Consider the following 27677-nt stretch of genomic DNA (forward strand, 5'->3'; position numbering starts at 1 on the left):
AGGATCAGTTATTATAGTATCTCCAAAGGGAGAGTCACTGAGTGGGTCTGTTATTATAGTATCTCCAAAGGGAGAGTCACTGAGTGGGTCTGTTATTATATAAGCTCCACAGGGTGAGTTACTCAGTGGGTCTGTTATGATAGAATCTGCAAGGGGGTGTCACTGTGTTGGTCTGTTGTTGTAGTATCACAACAGGGAGAGTCACTGAGTGGGTCTGGTATTACAGTAACGCCACAGGGAGAGTCACTGATTGGACTGTTATCATAGAATCTCCAGAGGGAGAGTCATTGACTGGGTTTGTTATTCTAGTATCTCCTCACGGAGAGTCACTGCGTGGGTCTGTTGTTTTACTATCTCCACAGTGAGAGCCACTGAGTGGGTCTGTTGTTTAGAATCTCCACAGAGAGTGTCAGTGAGTGGGTCTGTTATTATAGTATCTGCTCACGGGGAGTCACTGAGTGGGTCTGCTGTTTTAGTATCTCCACAGGGAGAGTCACTGAGTGGGTCTGCTGTTTTAGTATCTCCACTGGGGGAGTCACTGAGTGGGTCTGTTATTACAGTATCTTCACAGGGAGAGTCAATGATTGGGTCTGTTGTTTTAGTATCTCCACAGGGGGTGTCACTGAGTGGGTCTGTTATTATATAATCTCCACAGGGAAAGTATCCCTCAGCTGAAGTCACTGAGTGGGTCGGTTATTATATTATCTCCACAGGAAGAGTCACTCAGTGGGTCTGTTGTTTTAGTATCTCCACAGGGAGAATTACTGGGTGAATCAGTTATTATAGTATCTGCACAGGGAGAGTCAGTGCGTGTTTCTGTTATTATAATATCTCCGGAGCGAGAGTCACTGAGTGTGTCTATTATTATATTATCTCCACAGGGTGGGCACTGAGTGGGTTGGTTCTTTTAGTATCTCAAGAGGGAGAGTCACTGACTGTGTCTGTTGTTCCGGTATCTCCACATGGGGAGTCACTGAGTGGGTCTGTTATTATAGTATCTCCTCAGGGAGAGTCACTGAGTGGGTCTGTTGTTTTAGTATCTCCACAGGGAGACTCACTGTGTGGGTCTGTTATTATAGTGACCCACAGGGAGAGTCACTGAGTGGTTCTGTTGTTTTAGTATCTCCACAGAGAGAGTCACTGAGTGGGTCTGTTATTATAGTATCTCCTTTGGGGGGTCACTGAGTGGGTCTGATGTTTTCGTATCTCCACAGGGAGAGTTAATGAGTGGGTCTGTTATAATAGTATCTCCATAGCGAGTGTCACTGAGTGGGTCTGTTATTATATAATCTCCACAGGGAGAGTTGCTGTGTATCTGTTATTACAGTGTCTCCAGTGGGACAGTCACTGTGTGTTTCTGTTCTGAGAGTATCTCCAGTGGGGGTGTAACTGAGTGGGTCTGTTGTTGTAGTTTCTCCACAGGGAGAGTTAATGAGTGGATCTGTTATTATAGTTACTCCACAGGGAGAGTTACTGATTGGTCTGTTATTATAGAATCTCCACAGGGAGAGTCCCTGAGTGGGTCTGTTATTATCGTAGCTCCACTGGTAGAGTCACTGAGTGGGTCGGTTATGTTAGTATCTCCGCAGGGAGAGTCACTGAGTGGCATTGTTATTGTAGTATCTCCACTGGGAGAGTCACTGACTGGGCCTTTTGTTACAGTAACCCCACAGGGAGAATCACTGAGTGGGTCCGTTGTTTCAGTATCTCCACAGGGAGAGTCACTGAGTGAGTCTGTTATTATAGTATCTCCACATGGAGAGTCACTGAGTGGGTCTGTTGTTATGGCATCTCCTCAGGGAGAGTCACTGACTGGCTCTGTTGTTTCAGTATCTCCACAGGGAGAGTCACTGAGTTGGTCTCTGACTGTTGTATCTGCTCAGGGAGAGTCACTGAGTGGGTCTGTTATTATAGTATCTCCACGGGGAGAGTCACTGAGTGGGTCTGTTATTATAGTATCTCCACAGGGATAATCACTGAGTGGGTCTGTTATTTTATTATCTCCACTGGGAGAGTCATTGAGTGGGTCTGTTATTTTAGTATCTCCACAGGGAGAGTCACTGAGGGGGGTTGTTATTTTAGTATTTCCACAGGAAGAGTGACAGTGTGTGTCTGTTATTATAATATTTCTGCAGGCAGAATTCCTGATTTCGTCTGTTGTTATATTAACTCCAAAGGGAGAGACATTGAGTGGCTCTGTTGTTTTCATATCGCCGCGGTGTGAGTCACTGCGTGTGTGTCCTGATAGAGTATCTCCACAAGGAGAGCACTGAGTGGGTCTGTTATTATCGTATCTCCACAGGGAGAGTCACTGAATGGGTCTGTTATTATAACAGCTCCACAGTGAGAGTCACTGAGTGGGTCTGTTGTCATAGTATCTCCACAGGGAGAGTCACTGAGTGGCTCTGTTGTTGTAGCATCACCGCTGTCTGACTCACTGAGTGAGTATCCTGATAGAGTATCTCCACAGGGAGAGTCACTGAGTGGGTCTGTTCTTATCGTATCTCCACAGGGAGATTCACTGAATGGATCTGTTATTATAGTATCTCCACAGGGAGGGTCACTGAGTGAATCTGCTATTATAGTTTCTCCACAGGGAGAGTCACTGAGTGTGTCTGTCATTGTAATATCTCCACTGGAAGAGTCACTTATTCGGTCTGTTATTATTTTAAATCCACAGTGAGTTTCTGTCTTTCTCTTTCTCACTCTCTCCCTTTCTCTGCCTCTCCTTCTCTCTGTCTGTCTCTGTGTCTCTTTCCCCCTCTCTCTGTCACATTCTCTCCCTCCCGATCTCCCTCCTATTCTGTCTCAATCCATAACAATGTCTCTTTCTCTCTCACACCTCCCATCCCTCCTACTAGCTCTCTTCTCTATTTCCCTCTCTGTCAATCTCTCTCTCTCCATGTCTCTGTCCCTCTGTTAGCCTCCGTCTTTCTGTCTCTCCCTCTCTCTGCTTCTTCTCTCTCTTTGCCGTAGGGTCTCCCTCCCTCTGTCTCTCCCTTTCTGTCTCTGTCTCTCTGACAAACTCTCTCTCTCTCTGCCTCTCTCGCTGCCTCTCTCAGTCTCTCTTTCTTTGCCTGTCTTAGAATTGTGACAGTGCCGAAGGAGGCCATTCGTCCCATCATGTTTGCACTGGTTTTCCGAGAGTGCAATTCTCTCAGTTTCATACCCCGCCTTGGCCCCATAACCCTGCGCATTCGTCCTTTTCGTCCAACAGTCTCATTCCCATTTGAATGCTTCTATTGATCCTGCCTCCACCACGTTCTCAGGCAGCACATCCCAGACATTAACCACTCACTGCATGAAAAAGTTTTTCCTCATGTCACTTTTGCTTCTCTTCGCAAATATTTTCAATCTGTGTCCTCTGATTCTCGCCCCTTTCACAAGTGGCAAGAGTGTCTCTCTATCTACTCTGTCCAGACCCCTCATGAGTTTTGATACCACGATCAAGTCACCTCTCAGCGTTCTCTTCTCCAAGGAAAACAGTTCTAACTTCTCCAATCTATCGTCAAAACTGAAATACCTCATTCTCGAGAATCTCTTCTGTACTCTCTCCAATGCCCTCACGTCTTTCCTAAAGTGTGGCACACAGAAATGGACGCAATACTCCAGCGGAGGACGAACTGGTGTCTTATACAAATTCAATATAACCTCCTTGCTCTCATACTCTGTGCCCCTATTAATAAAGACCAGGATATTGTATGCTTTATTAACTTCTCTCTCAACCTGTCCTGACACCTTCAATGACTTATGCACATATACACCCAGGGCCCTCTGCTCCTGCACTGCCTTTGGAATTGTTCCATTTCTTCTATATTGTCTCTCCATGTTCTTCCTACCAAAATGAATCACTTCACATTTCTATGCATTGATCGTCATCTGCCACCTGTCTGCCCATTCCACCAACTTGTCTATGTCCATTTGAAGTTCGTCACTGTCCTCCTTACAGTTCACAATGCTTCCAAGTTTCGTAGCAAACTTCGAAATTCGCCCCTGTACACCAAGGTCTATGTCAGGAAAAGCAAGGGTCCCGACACTGACCCCTGGGGAACTCCACTACAAACCTTCCCCCAGACTGAAAAGCATCCATTAACCATTATTCTTTGTTTCCTGTCACTCAGCCAATCCATATCCATGTTGCTCCCGTCCCATTTATTCTATGAGCTACAAGTTTTCTCACACGTCTGTTGTGTGGCACTGTATCAAAAGTCTTTTGGAAGTTCATGTACACCACATCAACACCATTGCCCTCATCAAACATCTCTGTTACCTCCTCAGAAAACTCCAGCCAGTTGGTTAAACATGATTTCCCCTGAAGAAATCCATGCTGCTTTTCCTTAATTAACTCACATTTGTCCATGTGACTTATGTTGATATTGATCCGAATTATTTTTTCAGAAGTTAGAAATAATAATACTAAGTTGTTCTGTTCTCCCAAGTTGAACTGACCTATTGCTGCTGTAGTCTCCCACTCTCTGTCTCTGTCTTCTCTATGTTTCTATCTTTACTCTCTCTCTCTCTCTCTCTCTCTCTCTCTCTCTCTCTCTCTCTCTCTCATCTCTCTCTCTCTCTCTCTCTCTCTCTCTCTCTCTCTCTCTCTCTCTCTCTCTCTCTCTCTCTCTCTCCTCTCTCTCTCTCTCTCTCTCTCTCTCTCTCTCTCTCTCTCTCTCATCTCTCTCTCTCTCTCTCTCTCTCTCTCTCTCTCTCTCTCTCTCTCTCTCTCTCTCCCCTCCCTCTCCCTCTGTCTCTGTCTCCACTGCCTATCTGTCTGTGTCTTCCCTCTCTCTCTGTCTCTCCCTCTTTCTCAGCCTCTCTCTCCCTTCCTCTCTCTCTCCCAGGACAGCAATGCTTTCAGACATTTCTTGGTTAATTTTGAACCAGTAACTCTTTCCTTTAGAATCATAGAAAGTTTCAGGCAAATAAAGAGGCCACTTGGCCCAGCGTGTCTGTGCCGGCCGAAAAACGATTCATCTATTCTAATCCCACCTGCCACCGTTTGGTCCGTAGCCCTGCAGATTACGGCACTTGACGTGCATATCCAGACTCCTTTTGAATGAGTTGAGGTTTTCTGCCTCATCTTCCCTTTCAGGCGGTGTGTTTCAGACCCTCAACACCTTCTGGGTGAAAAACATTTTCCTCATCTCCCCTCCAATATTTCTACCAATCACTTTAATTCTATGCCCCTTCGTCACTGAGCTGTCTGCGAAGGTGAATAGACTATTCACCTCCACTCTATCAAGCCCCTCACATTTCAATCAGATCTCCCCTCAGGCTTCTCTGTTCCAGAGAGAACAGACCCAGCCTGTACAAGCTTTCCTCATAGCTGCATTTATCCAGTTCTGGCAACATCCTCGAAAATCTCCTATGTATGCTCTCTAGAGCAATTGCATCCTTTCTGTAATGAGGTGACCACAACTGCACACAGTACTCAAGTTGGTGTCTAACCAATGGGTTATACAGTTTCAGCATAACCTCCCTGCTCTTCTATTCTATACCTGCCTTGTTGGGAAGGTCATTGCAGTTTGAAAATATCAAACACTGATCCAAAACTCACCCATAAAACATTCACACTAAACTCCCAATAATGGACTGGGCAGATAATGAGGATTGTTTCCTATTGTTACATCTTGTCTCATCCTCTATCTGTCTCTGCCTCTTTAGTCTGTCTTTTGTTTTAGAGATACAGCACTGAAACAGGCCCTTCAGCCCACCGAGTCTGTGCCAACCATCAAACACCCATTGATACTAATCCTACACTAATCCCATATTCCTACCAAATCCCCACCTGTCCCTATATTTCCCTACCAGCTACCTATACTAGGGGCAATTTATAATGGCCAATTTACCTACCAACCTGCAAGTCTTTTGGCTGTGGGAGGAAACCGGAGCACCCGGAGAAAACCCACGCAGACAAAGGGAGAACTTGCAAACTCCACACAGGCAGTACCCAGAATTGAACCCGGGTCGCTGGAGCTGTGAGGCTGCGGAGATAACCACTGCACCACTGCGCCGTCTGTCGCCCTCTCTCTTTCCCCCTCGATCTCCTTCTCCCTCTGTCACTGCCTCAGTCCATGACTGTGCCTGTACCTGTCTCACACCATCTCTCCCACTCTCTCTCCTTGGACAGAAATGTTTGAATCCATTTCTTGGCTAATTTTGAACCTGTAAATCTTGCCCTTGCTGAGAACGTCACTGCAGTTTGAAAATATCAAACACTGCTCAATACTCACCCCCTAAACTCTCACACTAAACCCCCAATACAGGACTGGGAAGATAATGGGGATTTTACTGAGGTTCTGTCAAGGTCCCCTCACATCCTGTCTCCCTTTTCCCCTGCATCTAAAGTTTGTCAATTTTTGATAATATATTGTCAACAACAATAAATGTCCCTGCAGTTTGAAAATATGAAACACTGATCCAACAGTTGCCTCCAAAACACTTTCACTATAGCCCCAATGTTTCCTTTCAGATTTAGTTCTTGCACACAGCCAGTTTTAGTTTTTAAGTTTATCTTTTTTCCAACATCGTTAAATCTAAAGTTTCTCCTATAATCTCACCCTGTCACACACTCTCTGTCTGTGTCCCCCTCAGTCTCTGTTTCAACCACTGCCTTTCTCTCTCCTTCCCTCTGTTTGTCTCTCTCCCTCTGTATCTGTCTCTCTCTTTGCCTTTTTCCCTCTAACTCACTCTCTCTCCCCCCCAATGACTCTGTCCCACTATGTCTGTGTCTGACTCCCTTCGTCTCCCCCTCCATCTCCTTGGACAGCAATGCTTGGAGCCATTCCGTGGTTAGTTTTGAATCTGTAACTCTTGCCCTTGTTGGGAATGTCACTGCAGTCTGAAAATATCAAACACTGAGCCACATTCAGCCCTAAAACAGTCGCAGTAAATCCCCAATACCGGACTGGTCAGACAATGGCGACTGTGACTGGGGTTCTGTCAAGTTCTCATTTCACTGTCTCTTCTGTCGCTCACTGTCTTTCATTTCGTCCCTCTCTCCATTTGTTTACATTTCCCTCTCTCCTTAGTCCTTAATCGCCCTCCACTTTATACGTAGAGAGGGATCTCCCTCCACTTTATACGTAGAGAGGGAGTTCCCTCCACTTTATACGTAGAGAGGGGGCACCATCCACTTTATACATCGACAGGGAGCTCCCTCCACTTTATATGCAGAGAGCGAGCTCCCTAACTTTCTAAGTAGAGAGGGAGTTCCCTCCACTTTAGACATAGAGAGGGAGCTCCCCCCCCCCACTCTAGGCACGGAGAGGGAGCTCCCCCCACCCTAGGCACAGAGAGGGAGCTCCCCCAACTCAAGGCACAGAGAGGGAGCTCCCCCCACTCTAGGCACAGAGAGGGAGCTCCCCCCCCACCCCACTCTATGCACAGAGAGGGAGCTCCCTCCACTTTATACGTAGAGAGGTAGCTCCCTCCATTTTATAAGTAGAGAGCGAGCTCCCTCCACTTTATAAGTAGAGAGGGAGCTCCATCCACTTTATACGTAGAGAGGGAGCTCCCTCCACTTAACACATAGAGAGGGTGTTCCTTCCACTTTATACAGAGAGGAAGCTCCCTCCACTTTATACGTAGAGAGGGAGCTCCCTCCACTTTATAAGTAGAGAGGGAGTTCCCTCCACTTTCGACATAGAGAGGGAGCTCCCCCCACTCTCGGCACAGAGAGGGAGCTCCCCCCACTCTAGGCACAGAGAGGGAGCTCCCTCCACTTAACACATAGAGAGGGTGTTCCTTCCACATTAGACGGAGAGGAAGCTCCATCCACTTTATACGTAGAGAGGGAGCTCCCTCCACTTAACACATAGAGAGGGTGTTCCTTCCACTTTCTACGGAAAGGAAGCTCCCTCCACTTTATACGTAGAGAGGGGTCTCCCTCCACTTTATACATAGAGAGGGAGCTCCCTCTCTATGTTTAAAGTGAAGAGAGCTTCCCCTCTACGTATAAAGTGGAGGGTGCTCCATCCAGTATATACATAGAGTGGGAGCTCTCTCTACTTTATTCAAAGAGAGGGAGCTCCGTCCACTTCATACATAGAGAGGGAGCTCCGTCCATTTTATTCATAGACAGGGTTCTCCCTCCACTTTATGCACAGACAGGGAGCTTCGTCCACTTTATGCGTAGAGAGGGTTCTCCATCCACTTTATACATAGAGAGGGTTCTCCCTCCACTTTATACATCGAGAGGGTTGTCCCTCCACTTTATACATAGAGAGGGAGCTCGCTCCACTTTACACATAGAGAGGGTTCTCCCTCCACTTTATGCATAGAGAGGGAGCTTCGTCCACTTTATGCGTAGAGAGGGTTCTCCCTCCACTTTATACATCGAGAGGGTTGTCCCTCCACTTTATACATAGAGAGGGAGCTCGCTCCACTTTACACATAGAGAGGGTTCTCCCTCCACTTTATGCATAGAGAGGGAGCTCCGTCTACTTTATGCATAGAGAGGGTTCTCGCTCCACTTTATACATAGAGAGGGTTCTCCCTCCACTTTATGCATAGAGACGGAGCTCCCTCCACTTTATACATAGAGAGGGAGCTCTATCCAGTTAAAACATAGAGAAGGAGCTCCATCCAGTTAAAACATAGAGCGGGAGCTCCCTCCACTTCATGCATAGAGATTCAGCTCCTTCCACTTAATACATAGAAAGGGAGCTCCCTCCACTTAACACATAGAGAGGGTGTTCCTTCCACTTTATACAGAGAGGAAGCTCCCTCCACTTTATACGTAGAGAGGGAGCTCCCTCCACTTTATAAGTAGAGAGGGAGTTCCCTCCACTTTCGACATAGAGAGGGAGCTCCCCCCACTCTCGGCACAGAGAGGGAGCTCCCCCCACTCTAGGCACAGAGAGGGAGCTCCCTCCACTTAACACATAGAGAGGGTGTTCCTTCCACATTAGACGGAGAGGAAGCTCCATCCACTTTATACGTAGAGAGGGAGCTCCCTCCACTTAACACATAGAGAGGGTGTTCCTTCCACTTTCTACGGAAAGGAAGCTCCCTCCACTTTATACGTAGAGAGGGGTCTCCCTCCACTTTATACATAGAGAGGGAGCTCCCTCTCTATGTTTAAAGTGAAGAGAGCTTCCCCTCTACGTATAAAGTGGAGGGTGCTCCATCCAGTATATACATAGAGTGGGAGCTCTCTCTACTTTATTCAAAGAGAGGGAGCTCCGTCCACTTCATACATAGAGAGGGAGCTCCGTCCATTTTATTCATAGACAGGGTTCTCCCTCCACTTTATGCACAGACAGGGAGCTTCGTCCACTTTATGCGTAGAGAGGGTTCTCCATCCACTTTATACATAGAGAGGGTTCTCCCTCCACTTTATACATCGAGAGGGTTGTCCCTCCACTTTATACATAGAGAGGGAGCTCGCTCCACTTTACACATAGAGAGGGTTCTCCCTCCACTTTATGCATAGAGAGGGAGCTTCGTCCACTTTATGCGTAGAGAGGGTTCTCCCTCCACTTTATACATCGAGAGGGTTGTCCCTCCACTTTATACATAGAGAGGGAGCTCGCTCCACTTTACACATAGAGAGGGTTCTCCCTCCACTTTATGCATAGAGAGGGAGCTCCGTCCACTTTATGCATAGAGAGGGTTCTCGCTCCACTTTATACATAGAGAGGGTTCTCCCTCCACTTTATGCATAGAGACGGAGCTCCCTCCACTTTATACATAGAGAGGGAGCTCTATCCAGTTAAAACATAGAGAAGGAGCTCCATCCAGTTAAAACATAGAGCGGGAGCTCCCTCCACTTCATGCATAGAGATTCAGCTCCTTCCACTTAATACATAGAAAGGGAGCTCCTTCCAATTTATACATAGAGAGGGAGCTCCATCCCGTTTATACATTGAGGGGGAGCTGCGTCTTTTAAACAGCTGCCATGGTCAGTTTTGAACCCCTGTCCCCAGCCCATCAGGTTGGGCCTCTGTTTTACTTGACCAGTGATATAATCACTATGCGACTGCCTCCCTAATGGATGTGTACAGATTCTGTCCACCAATATCACCCATAGTTGTTTCTGGGCTGTAACCCTGAACAGGTTCCCGAGTCAGATCCTCAAAGTTTACATTTTAACTGGGAAAAGGCAGGAACAGAGTGATACGAGATTGCTTTAGTCCCTGGATTCAGTGTCCACTGCAGACAGATCAGTTACATTTACAATAGAAACACCAGGAGTGAACAAGGTCAATACAATAATATGGAAAATGTAAATGATGCCTCTCATAATTGCCATCCATCCACTATGAGTACAGATTTCAGGTTTATTCCGAAAGAGGTCTTACTCAGAAAATGTCATTGACATTGAAATGATTGAGTTTTCTCCACCACATTATTTTCATCAGAGTCAAAGCTGCTGATGTAATGTATTTGTTCAGGAGAGTGTCACTAATAGCAATGATCAGGGGTATAACCGTGTCAGTGGAGACTTATCCCCTGTATAAATCAGGACCCATTGGAATGGATCAGCTCAGAGAGACTGCTGGAGCTGTGGATTCCAGGCTAATAGAAGTCCCTGCTTCTGACAGAAATGGGATATCCAGTTATTTATCAGATAGAAGACATTTACTATCCGGTAATTGCAGCAATCGGAGTTGCTGGTAAGCCAGTATCTAGAGCTGTTAATCGTGTAAATCGATGTTAACTGTGCTACTGTACTCGGTATTATTTCTCACGGTGTGTGTTAGACAGCCACCTGTTCTTTTCCAGCAATTTACTGATGGAATCTCCTCATTGTCTACTCTTTTAGTCTTGCAGAAGGTGTATCATGTCTTGAGTACTATTGTTTTAAGAAATTGGCATTGTTACTGATCGTTCTGTGCATATCGAATCAGTGAGGATCAAGAATCCGATCATCAGGAGCTTTCAACAATTTAATGAAGTGGATCGAACCGCTCCTGGAATATTTTGATGACTGTTGCTTTTCAGTGATTGATAATGGGACATCTCACAGTCTCATTGTTCCAAGGGGACAGAACAATGTCCTCTCTCCTCAATAACATGGCTCAGTTTAACTGGGATTTCAATGTATTTATTGGTTATCACTGTTATCAAATAGTATTTCATTATGCGTGTGTTTGAAGCTGATTCAGAAGTCTGGCTACTGAACTGAGTTTGCTGCTGACACTTTCACTTCTCCTTCTCTGCTTCACTGTGGAGCCTTCACTGTCACTGGACTACATTGTGAAATAGAAAGTATTGATGTGATGTTTTACTGGTTTTCACTCCATCAGTTGGAATCAAGAATCTTTCCATTTATCTGCAGATTATCAGCTGCAGCGCTGGTGTTGCTGTTTTATTAATCAAACAATCCCACATTCTAACAGGTTACTTTAGAATTCCAGGAGAAGAAATTTCAGTGATTGTGAGGTTTGGCTGGAAGAAGCTTTCGATCCTGTTTATTCCATGTATTGTAGATGAAGTGAAGAGTGTAGGTGAACAGGTGGAGACCTGGGTGTTCTGTAGATACAGTAAATTATTCACAGAAATTTCACCATTGAACAAACTGACTCTGAGAATAGATCCGTTGAACCTGGGGCTGGCGAACAGAACACAGACGCAGAATGTTCGGAATAAATCAAATGTCAAAAGCAGCATTAAGTAACAATTTCCAGGGTGTGAGTGCTCCAGAGAGATAGGGAAGGAGAAAAGGAGCAGGGAGAACGAAACCGATGGAAAAAGAAAAGCAGAAGTAAAGAGAAAGAGGAAGAATCAGCAGTGTAAATAATTCACTATCATAAAGTGCTGGAATGTCTAGAAAAATGAGTGAGAGAAACTGTGAAGTGAAGTTGTCTGTTGTCAGATTGTGTTAATTTTCCCGTTGGATTTGATCCTCTGTGTTGATTTCTGTTAGGTCCTCATTTTGTTTTGCAGAAATATCCTATTCCTTACTCAGTGACTGAATTAACAGAATAGAATCATTTCTACAATGATGGTAATTCATTATTTTAATACTGCACTTTAAAATCTCTGTGACTGCTGATTTCAATAAAGAGCGAGGCTGATATCAGAAATATATTTAAATTTATATTTAACTGCCTGTACAAACTAAATATACTGACCATATTGGAGAAACAATGAACTGTTTTCCAACACCAATAACCACAGGGATTATTGTTTGAATATATTAATTGAGTTGTATTACTGGGATCTATAGATTAGATTTCGTCTAACACCCTGCTACAGTCTCTCCCTGTGAATCTCAGCCTCTCCTCTCACTCGATTGAATCCTCAGTCTCCTCATCCATTGCTTCATTTTATCCACTTTCCCAAACCATCTGCTCCATTCTCCCCTCCTGCTGTGGAGCGTTCATGGAATTTAGAAGGTTATGGGGTGATTTGATGAATGGTTCCAAGATAATAAGGGAAAGTGAACGGGTGGGCAGAGAGTAACAATTCCAACTGGCTGCGGAGTCAGGAACTTGGGGGCATAGTCTAAAAATCTAAACGCAGTCGAAAAACCATTCAGGATTGAAATGAAGAAACACTTCAACACACTAGGTGTGGTATCAGTTTGTAACTCTCTTCTACACACGGCAATTGATGTTGAGACACTTGTTAGTTTTTAAATCTGAGTTTGATAGATTTTTGTTAACCAATGGTATAAGGGGCAAAGATAGGTACATGGAGTAAGATCACACATCAGCCATGAGCTCATTGAATGACAGGTGAGGGTTGAGGGGCCAAATGGCCTCCTCCTCTTCCTCTGTCCAATGACAAATATCTTGCTATCACTCTCTGTGTCTTGTTCTGTGTCTCTTTCTTTGTCGATCTTTCTGTCTGTCTGTCGCTCTCTCTCTCCTCTCTCAAACATCTGTGGAAATCCATAAACATTAGTCAGCCATTTTAGGCTGGTTCGCGGTGGCCATTTTATGTCACCACGACACTGGGACATTTATTCCAGAGACCGACTCCTCACCAATGTGATAATTGGACTGCATTCTGGGGAAGATGGGACCTGTTCAAACAGGACGGGCTGCATCTGAACCAGAGGGGCACCAATATCCTGGGAGGGAGGTTTGCTAGTACTGTTCGGGAGGGTTTAAACTAGTTTGGGAGGGGGATGGGAACCGGACTTGTAATCCAGGGACCAGTGGGTCCACTCAGAAAGACAAAGAGTGTAGTGAGGTATTGGGGAAGGTAGCACTGTCACAGAGGACAGATGGGCACGGAGAAGGGTTAAAGTGCGTATACTTCAACGCAAGAAGCATCAGGAATAAGGTGAGTGAATTGAAGGCGTGGATGGGCACTTGGGACTACGATGTTGTGGCCATCACTGAAACGTGGATAGGTGAGGGGGAGGAATGGTTTTTGGAGGTACCTGGTTATAGATGTTTTTATAAGATTAGGAATGGTGGTAAAAGAGGTGGGGGGGTGGCATTGTTAGTTAGAAATAGTGTAACAACTGCTGAAAGAATTTTCGAGGAGGATCTGCCGACTGAGGCACTGTGGGTTTGAGGTCAGGAACAGGAAAGGAGCAGTCACCTTGATGGGAGTTTTCTATAGGCCCCCCAATAGCAGCAGGGAGGTGGAAGAGCAGATTGGGAAACAGATTTTGGAAAGGAGCAGAAGTCACAGGGTAGTAATTATGGGGGATTTCAACTTCCCAAATATTGATTGGCAACTCTTTAGATCGAATAGTTTGGATGGGGTAGTGTTTGTGCAGTATGTCCAGGAAGCTTTTCTGACTCAGTATGTAGACTGCCCGACCAGAGGGGAGGCAATATTGGATTTGGTACTAGGTAATGAACCAGGGCAAGTGATAGAGCTGTTGGTGGGCGAGCACTTTGGAGATAGTGATCACAATTCTGTAGCATTCACTGTGGTAATGGAGAGGGATAGGTATGTGCAACAGGGCAAGGTTTACAATTGGGGGAAGGGTAGATATGATGCTGTCAGGCAGGAACTGAGGAGCATAAGTTGGGAGCATATGCTGGCAGGGAAGGGCACGGTCGAAATGTGGAACTTTTTCAAGGAGCAGATAGTAGGGGCCATTGATAAGCATGTCCCTGTCAGACAGGGAAGGGATGGTCATGTGAGGGAACCGTGGTTGACAAGAGAGGTTGAGAGTCTTGTTAGGAAGAAGAAGGATGCGTATATAAAGTTGAGGAAAAAGGGCACAGGCATAGCTCTGGAGGGATACAAGATGGCCAGGAAGGATCTGAAGAAAGGGATTAGGAGAGCTAAGAGAGGGCATGAAAAATGCTTGGCGGGTAGGATAAAAGAAAACCCCAAGGCCTTTTACGCGTATGTCAGAAATATGAGGATGACTAGGGGGACCGTAGGTCCGGTCAAGGACAATAGCGGGAGACTGTGTGTTGAGCCGGAAGAGATAAGTGAGGTTTTGAATGAGTACTTCTCTTCGGTATTTACGAATGAGAAGGGGTGTATTACTGAAGAGGACGGTGGGAAGCAGACTGGTAAGCTCGAGGAAGTGCTCGTTAGGAGGGAAGATGTGTTGGGGTTTTTGAATAACTTGAAGATAGACAAGTCTCCCGGGCCTGACGGGGTATATCCAAGGATGTTATGGGAAGCAAGGGATGAAATTGCAGAGCCGCTGGCAATGATCTTTTCATCTTCTCTGCTGACGGGGGTGGTACCAGGTGATTGGAGGGTGGCAAATGTTGTGCCCCTGTTCAAGAAAGGGAATAGGAACAACCCTGGGAATTACAGGCCAGTTAGTCTTACTTCGGTGGTAGGCAAGTTGATGGAAAAGGTGCTGAGGGATAGGATTTCTGAGCATCTGGAAAGACACTGCTTGATTCGGGACAGTCAGCATGGTTTTGTGAGGGGTAGGTCTTGCCTCACAAGCCTGATTGAATTCTTTGAGCAGGTGACCAAGCAAGTGGATGAGGGTAAACCAGTGGATGTGGTGTACATGGATTTTAGTAAGGCATTTGATAAGGTCCCCCATGGTAGACTTATGGAGAAAGTCAGGAGGCATGGGATAGTGGGGAATGTGGCCAGTTGGATTAAGAATTGGCTAACTGATAGAAGGCAGAGAGTGGTCTTAGATGGTAAATACTCAGCCTGGAGCCCAGTTACCAGTGGCGTGCCGCAGGGATCAGTTCTGGGTCCTCTCCTGTTTGTGATTTTTATTAACGACTTGGATGAGGAAGTCGAAGGGTGGGTCAGTAAATTTGCAGATGATACAAAGGTTGGTGGAGTTGTGGATACCGAGGAGGGCTATTGTCGTCTGCAGGGGGACTTGGATAGGTTGCAGTGCTGGGCTGAAAAGTGGCAGATGGAGTTTAACCCTGAAAAGTGTGAGGTCGTCCATTTTGGAAGGACAAACATGAATGCAAAATACTGGGTTAACGGTAGGGTTCTTGGGCATGTGGAGGAGCAGAGAGACCTTGGGGTCTATGTGCATAGATCATTGAAAGTTGCAACTCAAGTGGATAGGGCTGTGAAGAAGGCATATGGGGTGTTAGCGTTCATTAGCAGAGGGATTGAATTTAAGAGCCGTGAGGTGATGATGCAGCTGTACAGGACCTTGGTAAGGCCTCATTTGGAGTACTGTGTGCAGTTCTGGTCGCCTCATTTTAGGAAGGATGTGGAAGCCTTGGAGAGGGTGCAGAGGAGATTTACCAGGATGTTGCCTGGAATGGAGAATAAGTCTTACGAGGAAAGGCTGAACATTCTAGGCCTCTTCTCATTAGAAAGGAGAAGGATGAGGGGTGACATGATAGAGGTTTATAAGATGATCAGGGGAATAGATAGGGTAGACAGTCAGAAACTTTTTCCCCGGGTGGAGCAAAGCGTTACAAGGGGTCATAAATTTAAGGTGAAGGGTGGGAGATATAAGGGGGATGTCAGGGGAAGGTTCTTTACCCAGAGAGTGGTCGAGGCATGGAATGCCTTGCCCGGGGAAGTTGTTGAGTCAGAAACTTTAGGGACTTTCAAAAGGCTTTTGGATAGGTATATGGATAAAGGAGAATGATGGGGTATAGATTAAATTGTCCTTGACAGAGGACAAAGGATCGGCACAACATTGTGGGCCGAAGGGCCTGTTCTGTGCTGTATGTTCTATGTTCTAACAACTTCAATGATTTTGAACACCTCTATCAAATCTTCTCTTAGATTTCTCTGTCTTCAGGAGATCAATCCCAGCTTCTCCAGTCACTACGCATAATTGTGGGTAAGGACTCGGAATATAGTCAACATTTAGAACCATATATTTCAGGAGAGAAGTGGAGAAACACTCCTACACGAACAGGCTGTTAGAAATTTAAAACTCTCTTCTGCAAACAGAAATTTATGCAAGGTTCATTGCAAATTTTAAATCTGACATAGATAGATTTTTGTGAACCAAATGTATTTACGGATCGGAGGCAAAAGTGGAGATGTTGTGTCAGAGTAGAAATCAGCCATAATCTCATTCAATGATAAAACAAGCTCGAAGGGTCAAATGGCCTCTTCCTGTCCCTATGTTCCTACGACCAGATGCAGGATAGTGACTATAGTTCTTTAGATCTAGAGGACTAGAATACAAGGAGGTAGAAGTAATGCTTCAGTTGTAGAAAGCCCTCGTTAGACCACACCTGGAGTTAGATTCATAGTCATAGAGTTATACATCACAGAAACAGGCCCTTCGGCACATCGTGTCTATGCCGGCCATACAGCACACAACTATTCTAATCCCATATTCCAGCACTGGGCCAGTAGCCCTGTATGCTATGGCGTTTCAAGTGGTCATCAAAATATTCTTAAATGTTGTGAGGGTTCCTGCCTCCACCACCTCTTCAGGCAGTGCGTTCCAGATCCCAACCACCCTCTGCGTGAAAAAATGTTTCCTCAAATCTCCCCTAAACCTCCTGCCTCTTACCCTAAATCTATGCCCCCTGGTTCTTGACACTTCCGCTAAGGGAAAAATATTCCTGCTATCTAACCTACCAATGCCCCTCATAACCTTGTACACCTCAATCATGTCACCCCTCAGCTTTCTCTGCTCCAAGGAATGCAACCCTAGCCTTTTCAATCTCTCTTCATAGCTGAAATGCTCCAGCCCAGGCAACATCCTGGTGAATCTCCTCTGCACCCTCTCCAGTGCAATCAGATCCTTCTCATAGTGCGGTGACCAGAACTGTACACAATAATCCAGCTGTGGCCTAACTAGCGTTTTATATAGCTCCATTATAACCTCCCTGCCTTATATTCTATGCATTGGCTAATAAAGGCAAGATCATAAGAACTGGGAGCAAGAGTAGGCCGTCCGGCCCCTCGAGCCTGCTCTGCCATTCAATGGCTGATCTTTTCGTGGACTCAGATCCAATTACCCGCGTTCTCACCGTATCCCTTAATTCCTTTATTGTTCAAAAAGATATCTACCTTAGCTTTAAAAACGGTTACTGAAGAAGCGTCAGCTACTTCACTGGGCAAGGAATTCCATAGATTAACAACCCTCTGGGTGAAGAAGTTCCTTCTTAATTCAGTCCTAAATCTGCTCCCTCTAATCTTGAGGCTATGTCCTCTTGTCCAAGCTTCATCTGCCAGTGGAAACATCCTCTCTACTTGTATCTTATCTATTCCCTTCATAATTTTATATGTTTCTATTAGATCCCTCCCTCATTCTTCTGAATTCTAATGAATATAATCCAATCTATTCAGTCTCTCCTCATAAGCCAACCCCCTCAACTCCGGAATCAACCTAGTGAACCTCCTCTGCACCCTCTCCAGTGCCAGTATATCCTTTCTCAAGTACGGAGACCAAAACTGAACACAGTACTCCAGGTGCGGCCTCACCAGTACCTTATACAGCTGCAACATAACCTCTCTGCTTTTAAACTCAATCCCTTTAGCAATGAAGGACAAAATTCCATTTGCCTTCCTAATTACTTGCTGTACCTGCAGACCAACCTTCTGCGATTCATGCACAAGGACACCCAGGTCCCTCTGCAAAGCAGCATGCTGCAACTTTTTACCATTCAAGTAATGATCCTTTTTACTGTTACTCCTACCGAAATGAATGCCTTCACATTTATTGACATTGTATTCCATCTGCCAGACCTTTTCCCACTCACTAAATGTATCCATGTTCCTCTGCAAAGTTTCACAGTCATCTGCACACTTTGCTCTGCCACTCATCTTAGTGTCATCTGCAAACTTTGACATCCTACACGTGGTCCCCAACTCCAAATCATCCAATTAAATTGTAACCCATATGCCTTCCTAACCACCTGATCTGCCTGTGCTGCTTCCTTCCGTGATCTATGGACAAGTACACCAAGGTCCCTTTGACTTTCTGTAAGTCCTATGGTCCTACCATCAATTGTGTATTTCCTTGCCTTGTTAGTCCTCCCAAGGTGCATCATCTCACAATTTTCGGGATTAAATTCCATTTGCCACTGATCTGTCCATCTTACCAGCCCATCTTTATCTCCCTGTAACCTAAGGATTTCCTCTTCACTATTTACAACACCACCAATTGTCGTGTCATCTGCGAACTTACTGATCATACCTCCTATATTCACGTCTAAATCATTAATGTACACTACAAACAGCAAGGGTCCCAGAACCGATCCCTGTTCTACACCACTGGTTACAGGCTTTCAATCGCAGAAAAGCAAGCCTTGATCATTACTCTCTGCCTCCTGCCACGAAGTCAATTTTGGATGCAATTTGCCGAATTGCCCTGGATCTCTAATTCACCAATCTCCCATGTGGAACCTTATCAAAAGCCTTACCGAAATCCATGTAGACTACATCTACTGCTTTACCCTCATCGACACATCTATTCACCTCCTCGAAAAATTCAATCAAGTAGTTAGACATGATCTCCCCTGAAAAAGCCATGTTGTCTATCCCTAATTAATTCCTGCCTCTCCAAGTGGAGATAAATCCTGTCCCTCAGAATGTTTCCAATATATTCCCAACCGCTGATGTTAGACTCACTGGCCTGTAAGGGTCTGGTTTATCCCTACTCGCCTTCTTGAATGATGGTTCCACATTCACTGTCTTACAGTCCTCTGGTGCCTCTCCTGTGGCCAGAAAGGATTTGAAAATTTGTGTCAAAGCCCCTGCTATCTCCTCCGTTGCCTCACATAACAGCCTGGGATACATCTCATCTGGGCCGTGGATTTATCCACTTTTGAGCCCGCTAAAACAGCTAATATTTCCTCGCTTTCAATGCTAATATGTTCAAGTATATCACAGTCCCCCTCCCTGATCTCTACACCTACGTCGTCCATCTCCATAGTGAATACCGATGAAAAGTATTCACTTAAAACCTCACCTGTGTCCTCCAGCTCAACACAAAGATTGTCACGTTGGTCCCTAATGGGCCTGAGTCTTTTCCAGATTATCTTCTTACCCTAGATATACGTATACAAAGCCTTGGGATTTTCCTTTATCTTCCCCGCCAGCGTTTTATCATGCCCCCTTTTTGCTCTCCTAATTACTTTTTTAAGTGCCACCCTACACTTTCTACACTCCTCTATTGCCTCCGCTGTTGTTAGCACTTGGGATCTACCGTAAGCCTCTTTTTTGTCCTGATCCAATGCTCGATAGCCCTTGACATCCAGGGTTCCCTGGTACCTTTCACCTTAACGGGTACATGTTGGCTCTGGACTATCAATATATCCTTTTTGAATGACTCTTACAGAAGTGAAGTAGACTTCCCTACACAAAGACAAGAAATGCTGGAATCACTCAGCAGGTCTGGCAGCATCTGTGGAAAGTGAAGCAGAGTTAACATTTCGGGTCAGTGACCCTTCTTCGGAACTCCGAAGTTCTTCATTGTTTGAATATATTAATTGAGTTGTGTTACTGGGATCGATAGATTAGATTTCCTTTAACACTCTGCTGCAGTCTCTCACTGTGAATCTTACCCGCTCCTCTCACTGCATAGAATCCTCTGTCTCCTCATCGATTGCTTAAGTTTATCCGCTTTCCAAAACCATTTCTCCTCTCTCCCCTCCAGCTACAACATGTCTCTCCCCTTTCTTCCCTCCCAATCTCACTCACTGGCTCCACCTCCAGCTGCCACGTCCAACCTGATAGGAATACTGGAATATAGGAGCAGGAGGAGGCCACTCAACCCTTCAAGCATGCTCTGCCATTCTAGATCATGGCTGATACCAGAACTCAAACTATGCACTGCAATTTTTAACCTTTTCCCAATTGGTAATAGTCCCTGTCAGTTCCCTAAACCCAGAGCAAAAGAAGAACTATACATCCAGCTGTCCCCAACCCTTCAAAACCTACATTCTGGAGACAAATTCCCAATTAACCCACTGGATACCATCTCCATAAAACCCCTTCTGATTTCTCCAGGGGCACTGCATCCTCACTCAGTACTTCCACTAGATCCGGTGCTGATTTTATTCACTTTATGTATCAATTTTCCAATTCACTATTCATAATCATGTGTTCAAACATTTCACTGTGACAAAGCACTGTGCAAGTCAATGAATCAGTTTTCGCTGCTCGATGCAACAACAAAACTGGAAATTTCAAGCCAGATCCTGTCGAACTGCAGCTTTGTCTCAAGGTCTGATCAGTAATTTCTCTGCTTCCCTTTCTCTCTCTCTTCCAGTTAACTTGGTGGCGATTGTGATCCTGTCCCGAGGAAAGTGCGGTCTCTCCACATGTATCACTGTCTACCTGGTGGGAATGGCAGTGGCTGATCTCCTGGTGGTTATCACTGATCCCATATTGACTTGTGTAGTTGCAATTTATTTCACAGGTTCATTCCTGAGAATTACTCCTATGTGTTCTCTCATTTTCGTTCTGCTTAATGCAGCTCCAGTTGTTTCTGTCTGGCTCACAGTCACTTTCACCTTTGATCGATTTGTGGTCATTTGTTGTGAGAAGCTGTAAACAAAATATTGCACCGAAAAAATGGCGGCTGTGGTTATCGGAACAGTGAGTATGCTGGGCTGTTTAGAGTCTGTCCATTGGTACTTTTCATAGGAACAACATTACATTACATTACAGGGTTCCGAAGAAGGGTCACTGATCCGAAACGTTAACTCTGCTTCTCTTTCCACAGATGCTGCCAGACCTGCTGAGTGAATCCAGCATTTCTTGTTTTTATTACATTACTGATAATGTTCCCATTGATTGTTCCACTAAACCGAGCATCTTTACCTGTCCCACATGGGGGGCTTTTGAGTTGTTCGACCTAATTTTAACCCCTTGTGTCCCGGTCTTCCTGATTTTGCTACTCAATGTTCTGACTGTCAGACGGAATTTATTCTCCAGTAAAGTCCGCAGGGGATTCCGGGGCCACAGTAATGGAGAGAATCACAAGGACCCAGAGATGGAGGATCGCAGAAAATCAATTATTTTACTCTTCAGTATAACTGGCAGTTTTATACTGTTATGGATGACAGTGCTTCTGTTTGTCATATAACGGCAAATTGCAGATATTCAGCATAATTCCTCCTACACTGACCCTCTTTTTATCATAGAACAAACATCAAAGATGCTGCAGCTTCTCCGTTCCTGCACCAACACATGCATTTACACTGTGACCCAGACTAAATTCAGACAGGAGCTGGAGAAGGCTGTTAAATACCCTTTCAATCTCATTGTTAAATTAGTGAAATCATAGTAAGACGCTGAAGGGTTTCAAGCAATTGAAGTAAATGTAATTTCATATTCCATTCCCTACACTGCCCACAGGACAGAAAGTGCAATTTATATTCATGGCATTGAGCAGTGAAATGATTTTACGTCTGATTCTGAGATTATATTTTATTGATAATCTGATCTATTGAGGAGGGACTTCCTCTGCAAAATGTTCATGACTTGTTTCTCAAAAAGGGTGAAATAGCGATGCTCTGGTGGACTTCAACTAAGCCCACCCTGGACCCACAGCTAAATGGATAAAGTTGTCAATCACAGTTATTGTGAGTTGGTGACAGTGGCAGTAACTACAGTCAGACAGGGACACCAGCAGATGGCGATGGTGAGAGGGGGGACAGTAACTCCGGTCAGAGAGGGGTACCAGCAGATGGAGATGGTGAGAGGGGGTCAGGAATTGCAGTCAGACAGCGACACCAGCAGATGGCGATGGTGAGAGGGGGCAGAAACTGCATTCACACAGGGACACAAGCAGATGGAGATGGTGAGAGGTGCAGTAACTGCAGTAAGGCGAGGATATCAACAGATGGAGATGGTGAAAGTGTCAGTAACAACAGAGAGACAGGGAGAGCAGCAGATGGAAATGGTGAATGTGACAGTAACTGCAGTCGGACAGGGACACCAGCAGATGGAGATGGTGAGAGGATCAAGAATTGCAGTGAGACACAGGCACCGCCAGATGGAGATGTTGACAGGGTACATAACTGCAGTGGGAAAGGGACACCAGCCGATAGAGCAGGTGAAATGGGACAGTAACTGCAGTGAGACAGAGACACCAGCAAATGGAGATGCTGAGCCAGGGATACTACTGCAGTCCGACAGGGAGGTAGGCAGCTTTAGATGGTGATAGGGGACAGCAACAGCAGTGAGACAGGAACACTAGCAGATGGAGATGGTGAGATGGGGATATTAACTACAGTGAGACAGGGATACCAGAAGATCGAGATGATGAAAGGGGAAAGGAACTGCATTGAGAGAGGGGCACAAGTAGCTGGAGATGGTGAGACGGGACGGTAACTGCAGTGAAACAGAGAGACCAGCAGATGGAGATGATGAGAAGGGCAGTAACTGCAGTGAGGCAGGGACACCAGTAAATGGAGATGGTGAGAGGAGCAGCAAATGCAGGGAGACATGTATACCAGCAGAATGAGATTTTGAGAGGGGCGTAGTAACTGCAGTGAGCCAGGGGTGCAAGCAGCTGGAGATGGCGACAGGGAAAAGCAACTGCAGTGAGACAGGGACACGAGGAGATGGAGATGGTGAGAGGGGGGCCAGTAACTGCAGTAAGACGGGGGCAGCAGCAGATGGAGATGGTGAAAGGTGGCCAGTAAATGCCATGAGACAGGGACACCAGCAGATGGAGATGGTAAGAGGAGTATAACGGCAGTGAGGCAGGGATACCATCAGATGCAGATGGTGAGAGCGGTATAACTGCAATGAGAGAGGGTTACCATCAGATGGAGGTGGTGAGAGCTGGCCACTAAATGCCGTGAGATAGGGACACTAGCAGATGGAGATGGTGAGAGGGGACAGAATTGCCATCAGACAGGGACATCAGCAGGTGGCGATGGTGAGGAGGGCAGTAACTGCAGTGACACTCCTGGGCAAGCACGTGACCTAATGCTGCAACACGAGTGGAGGAAATGGTGTGATTGTTGGTGGCATCACGCCGGAGGTGGCGGGAAGGCATAGGATGATCTGTTGAATATGGTGGCTGGTGGGGTATAAGATGATGAAAAGTGGAGTCGTGTTACGATTCTGGGAGGGAGGGGAAGGGATGAGTGCAGAAGTGGGTGAAATAGTTCAGATACAGTGGAGGGTCCTGCCAAGCACAGTGTGGGGTAATGCTCGGTGATGAGAAAGGAAGGCATATCAGAAGTGCCAATATGGAAGGCTGGTTCATCAGAACAAATGCGATGGAGATGGAAAAACTGGGAGAATGGAATGGAATCCGTGCAGGAAGTGGAGTTGAGGAAGTGTTGTCCCAGTTGCTGTGAGTGGCCATTGGCATATAACGAACATTGGTTGATCGGATTTCCCAAGAAACGGAGAGAGAGAATTCGAGGAAGGGAAGGGTTTGAGATGGACCATGTGAGTGTGCGAGAAGGGTGGAATTTGGAGACAGATTGACTGACATTTTCGAGCTCAGGACGAGAGCAGGAAGAGGCACCGGACATTCATCAATGTACCGGAAGAAGGGATGAGGGAAGGGGACTGCGCCGGACTCAGCAAGGAACGTTCCACACATCCCATAGCAATGAAGGCAGAGCGAGGACACTTGCGGGGACCCACAGCATCACCGATAACTTGGAGCTCCCAGAAAATGCTGGGGAATGGCCATGGAGTTGATCTGCTCACTGGATTTCTCTTTATCTACAGATGCTTCCAGAGTTGATGAGCAATTCCCACCAATTTCTATATTCATTATGATTGGGTAACTGGGAATTGATGTCACCGTGCCTTGTTTTTAATTACCCAATCAGATTCAACTCTTGCCACCATTCACAAACATCCTCTGTGTAATCCGCAAGTGCAATTCCCAAAGACTTCGTGCAGCAGCAACGGTTTGCACTGAAATAGTTACTCACTGGGTGAAGATGCACCGGGTAAAGTCAATGACCTGTTGATGAGACTGTCCCCTTATCCTCAGGGCACTCCCTCACATAGTGATTACCCTGATCTGTGATTTATTTCCATTCCTATTGATAATTGCCTTTTACCACCATCAGATTGGTTCAGAGACAGAATTAACCACACACAGTGAAACACATTGATTTGCTGAAATCATTTTTCCTCTCTGTTGATTTATGTTCCGATTTAAATGTTGATTCCCTGCCAGGTCTTGCTGGATGTTTTCCCTTCCCATTCAGCACCTGTCAAACCTCTTTTCAAACCCCATCAGGTGCTGCTTCATTCCCCATGGCCAGTGCTGTGAAATGTCTCTTGGGGTGAAATAAGAGGCCAATTCTGCAGTCTGTTGAGGGGCCGATGTTTTAGGACATTCTCCATTGAGCAGGAGACATTAAAAAGCAGAGATTCAGTCCAGAACTGTACATAGGCACACCATGGGCCAGCTGAGAACAGTCAGATGCTAAATACATGCGACGAGTCAGTCAATGTCTCTGGAGAAAGCAGCATGTTCTCTCCACTAATGTGCAACTTTGAGCCAGTAATCATAACCACTGGCTGTAATTAATGAAACATTTCCCTGGTCCCAGGTACTAAGTCAATATCCAATGAAACAATTGTTGAATGAATGAAGCAATTCGGAATTTACGATCAACATGTATAAAACACTGGTTCAGCCTCAACTGGAGTATTGTGTCCAATTCTGGGCACTGCACAACAGGGAGGATGTGAAGGCTTTAGAGAGGGTGCAGATACATAAGGAAGCTAGCGTTGTTCTCATTAGAGAAGAGAAGGTTGAGAGGTGATTTGATAGAGGTATGCAAAACCATGAAGGCTCTGGAGAAAGGAGATGGTGAGAAACGCTTTTCATTGACCGAAGTGTCGAGAACAGTAGAGGCAGAACCCCTCAACTCATTTAAAAGGAGTCTGGATGTTCACCTCAAGAGCAGTAACCTGCAGGGTAACGGCCCGAATGCTGGAAGGTGGGATTAGACTGGGTTAATGCTCCTATTTCTTATGTTCTTATGATCTAAGCAACAGAGGCAGCAGAGCAGAGACACAGCCAGAGTGCAGCAGCAAGTGGACAAGAATAGTGGTGCAATTACTGAACTGCCTAAGGAGATTCCTTCTTCCCTAAACAGTTTACTCTCAGGCATTATGGCCAGTCTCTAACCTGCAATGGACGAATTGCCTTAACAATTCAATGCTTCACTAGACTTAAGGTCATTTCCTTCCCCGCTCTAAGCAAGTAACCATCACTGCAGTGTGCAGACCTGATACAACTGAAGATGAAGTGAGCAAATCCCAGGCCTTGCCAGCCAGATTAACGAGAAATGCGCTTTAAGAAGGAACATTGGGCTAGTCCGATTCCCCCCTGTTTACTGCCAGTCTCGTTAAGTTAATATTCCCCATGTGAGTGTTTTTTTTATCATCGGAGTCTGCTGTACTAATTCAATGTTGCACCAGATAGCATCTCGAATCTGGAAACTTTCAATTCCTTGGATTTTTTTTCTCACGCCAGATTCAAGTTTATTGTTCACATGATAAAATGGATGCCCTCTTGCCCACGTCACAGCCCCTAATTCCCGTCCTGTAAGATGTAATGCAATGATTTGACTTCACCTTGTAAAACTATTTCACTTTATTTGCCTCGATATAATCCACGTAACTTCTGTTTATGGATCTTAGTACTGAATACGTTAGAACATACAGTTTAGCATCTTCAAATGCCACCTTCCCTGCTGTAAGGAGACCAATTCCCCCCTTCCCCAGTCTCTCCACATGAACTGAAGTCCCTCATCCTTGCGACCATTCTGGTCAATCCCCCTCTTAACCTTCTCTGCTGTAAGGAGAACAATCCCAGCTTCTCAAATAGAAAAAATGGTAATTAGCCATTTGCACTTCCTCCTTTTAAACCTTTAAAGGACTTCCTTTTTTAAGTTATCATGGACTCTGCTTCAGTCATTCTCTCTGGCAGGACATTTCGGTTTCCCAACAACCATGTAATAGCTTTCAACATGCAAACCAACATACGAACATATGAAATAGCAGCATGAGAAGGCCACTCGGCCCCATTCCTTCTCCCCCTGCTCTGTCTCTCCCTGGCTGGAATAAAGTTGTAGTTAATTGATGAACTGAATATCAGGAATACATTGGGTAATAAACTGAGCAACTTGTTAAATGGAGCAGGGAATAATCCCCTCATCCCGATTATCTCCCAGTCCGGCGATGCGGTTTAGTGTGAGTGTTTTAGGGGTGAGTGAGGGATCAGTGTTTGACATTTTCGAACTGCAGTGACATTCCAAACAACGGCAAGAGGTACAGGCTCAAATGAACCTAGAAATTGCTCAAAAAATTGCTGTCCAGGGACAGAGGGAGGGCGAGAGATGAAAAGAGTGTGAATGATACAGAGGGTGAGACAGAGGGTGAGTCAGAGAGAGAGTCAGAGGGAGAGACAGAATGAGATCTAGGGAGAGACAGAGTGAGATCTAGGGAGAGATAGAGGGAGAATCAGAGGGTGAGTCAGAGGGAGAGTCAGAGGGAGAGACAGAGTCAGATCTAGGGAGAGACAGAGTGAGATCTCGGGAGAGATAGAGGGAGAATCAGAGGGAGAGTCAGATGGAGAGACAGAGGGAGAGGCAGAGAGAGATATGGGGTGAGATAGAGATAGACGGTGAGACAGACTAAGAGAAAGGGTGAGAGAGGGAGAAACAGAGAGAGGACGAGATGGAGCCTCCACCACTTCTGAAACATAGAATTCTAAAGTCCCACAACCGTCTGAGAGAAGGAATCTCTCCTCACTGTCTAGAATTGGCCGTCTCCCGGATTGCCACTGGGGCAAGTCTCGAACCAATGAAGGGTGCGACAGGTTTGTAAGTGTGTGAATCTGGCCCGTGTCTCACACCGTACGCACAGAGACTCTCTGAAGGGTCACTATTCTGCTCCAATTCCCTGGATACGTGCTTCTTGGTAATAAGGTTATGTTACTGGGCTGACAGACCGTAGAAACCATGGAAAAGGTACGGCACAGGAAGAAGCCATTCAGCCTATCGTGTCTGTGCCAGCTGAAAAAATACTAGCCGGCCATTCTAATTCCACCTTCCAGTTCCTGGTCAGTAGCCTAGCTGATTGCAGTACTTCAGGTGCAGGTCCGGGTACCTTTTAAATGAGCTGAGGGTTTCTGCCTCCACTACCATTCCTGGCAGTGAATTCCAGACACCCACGACCTTCTGGGTGAAAACATGTTTTTCCTCATGCCCCCTCTTATCTTTCTACCAATCACCTTAAATCTGTGCCCCCGATAATTTCTGCCAGGGGAAACAGGTCCTTCCTGTTTACTCTATCTCGGCACCTCATAATTTTGTACACCTCAATTAGATCACATCTCATCCTCCTCTGATCTAAGGAAATCAGCATTAGCCTATCCAATTTTTCCTCATCGCTGC

The sequence above is a fragment of the Heterodontus francisci genome, chromosome 45 (genome assembly GCF_036365525.1).
Source record: "Heterodontus francisci isolate sHetFra1 chromosome 45, sHetFra1.hap1, whole genome shotgun sequence".
NCBI lineage: Eukaryota > Metazoa > Chordata > Chondrichthyes > Heterodontiformes > Heterodontidae > Heterodontus > Heterodontus francisci.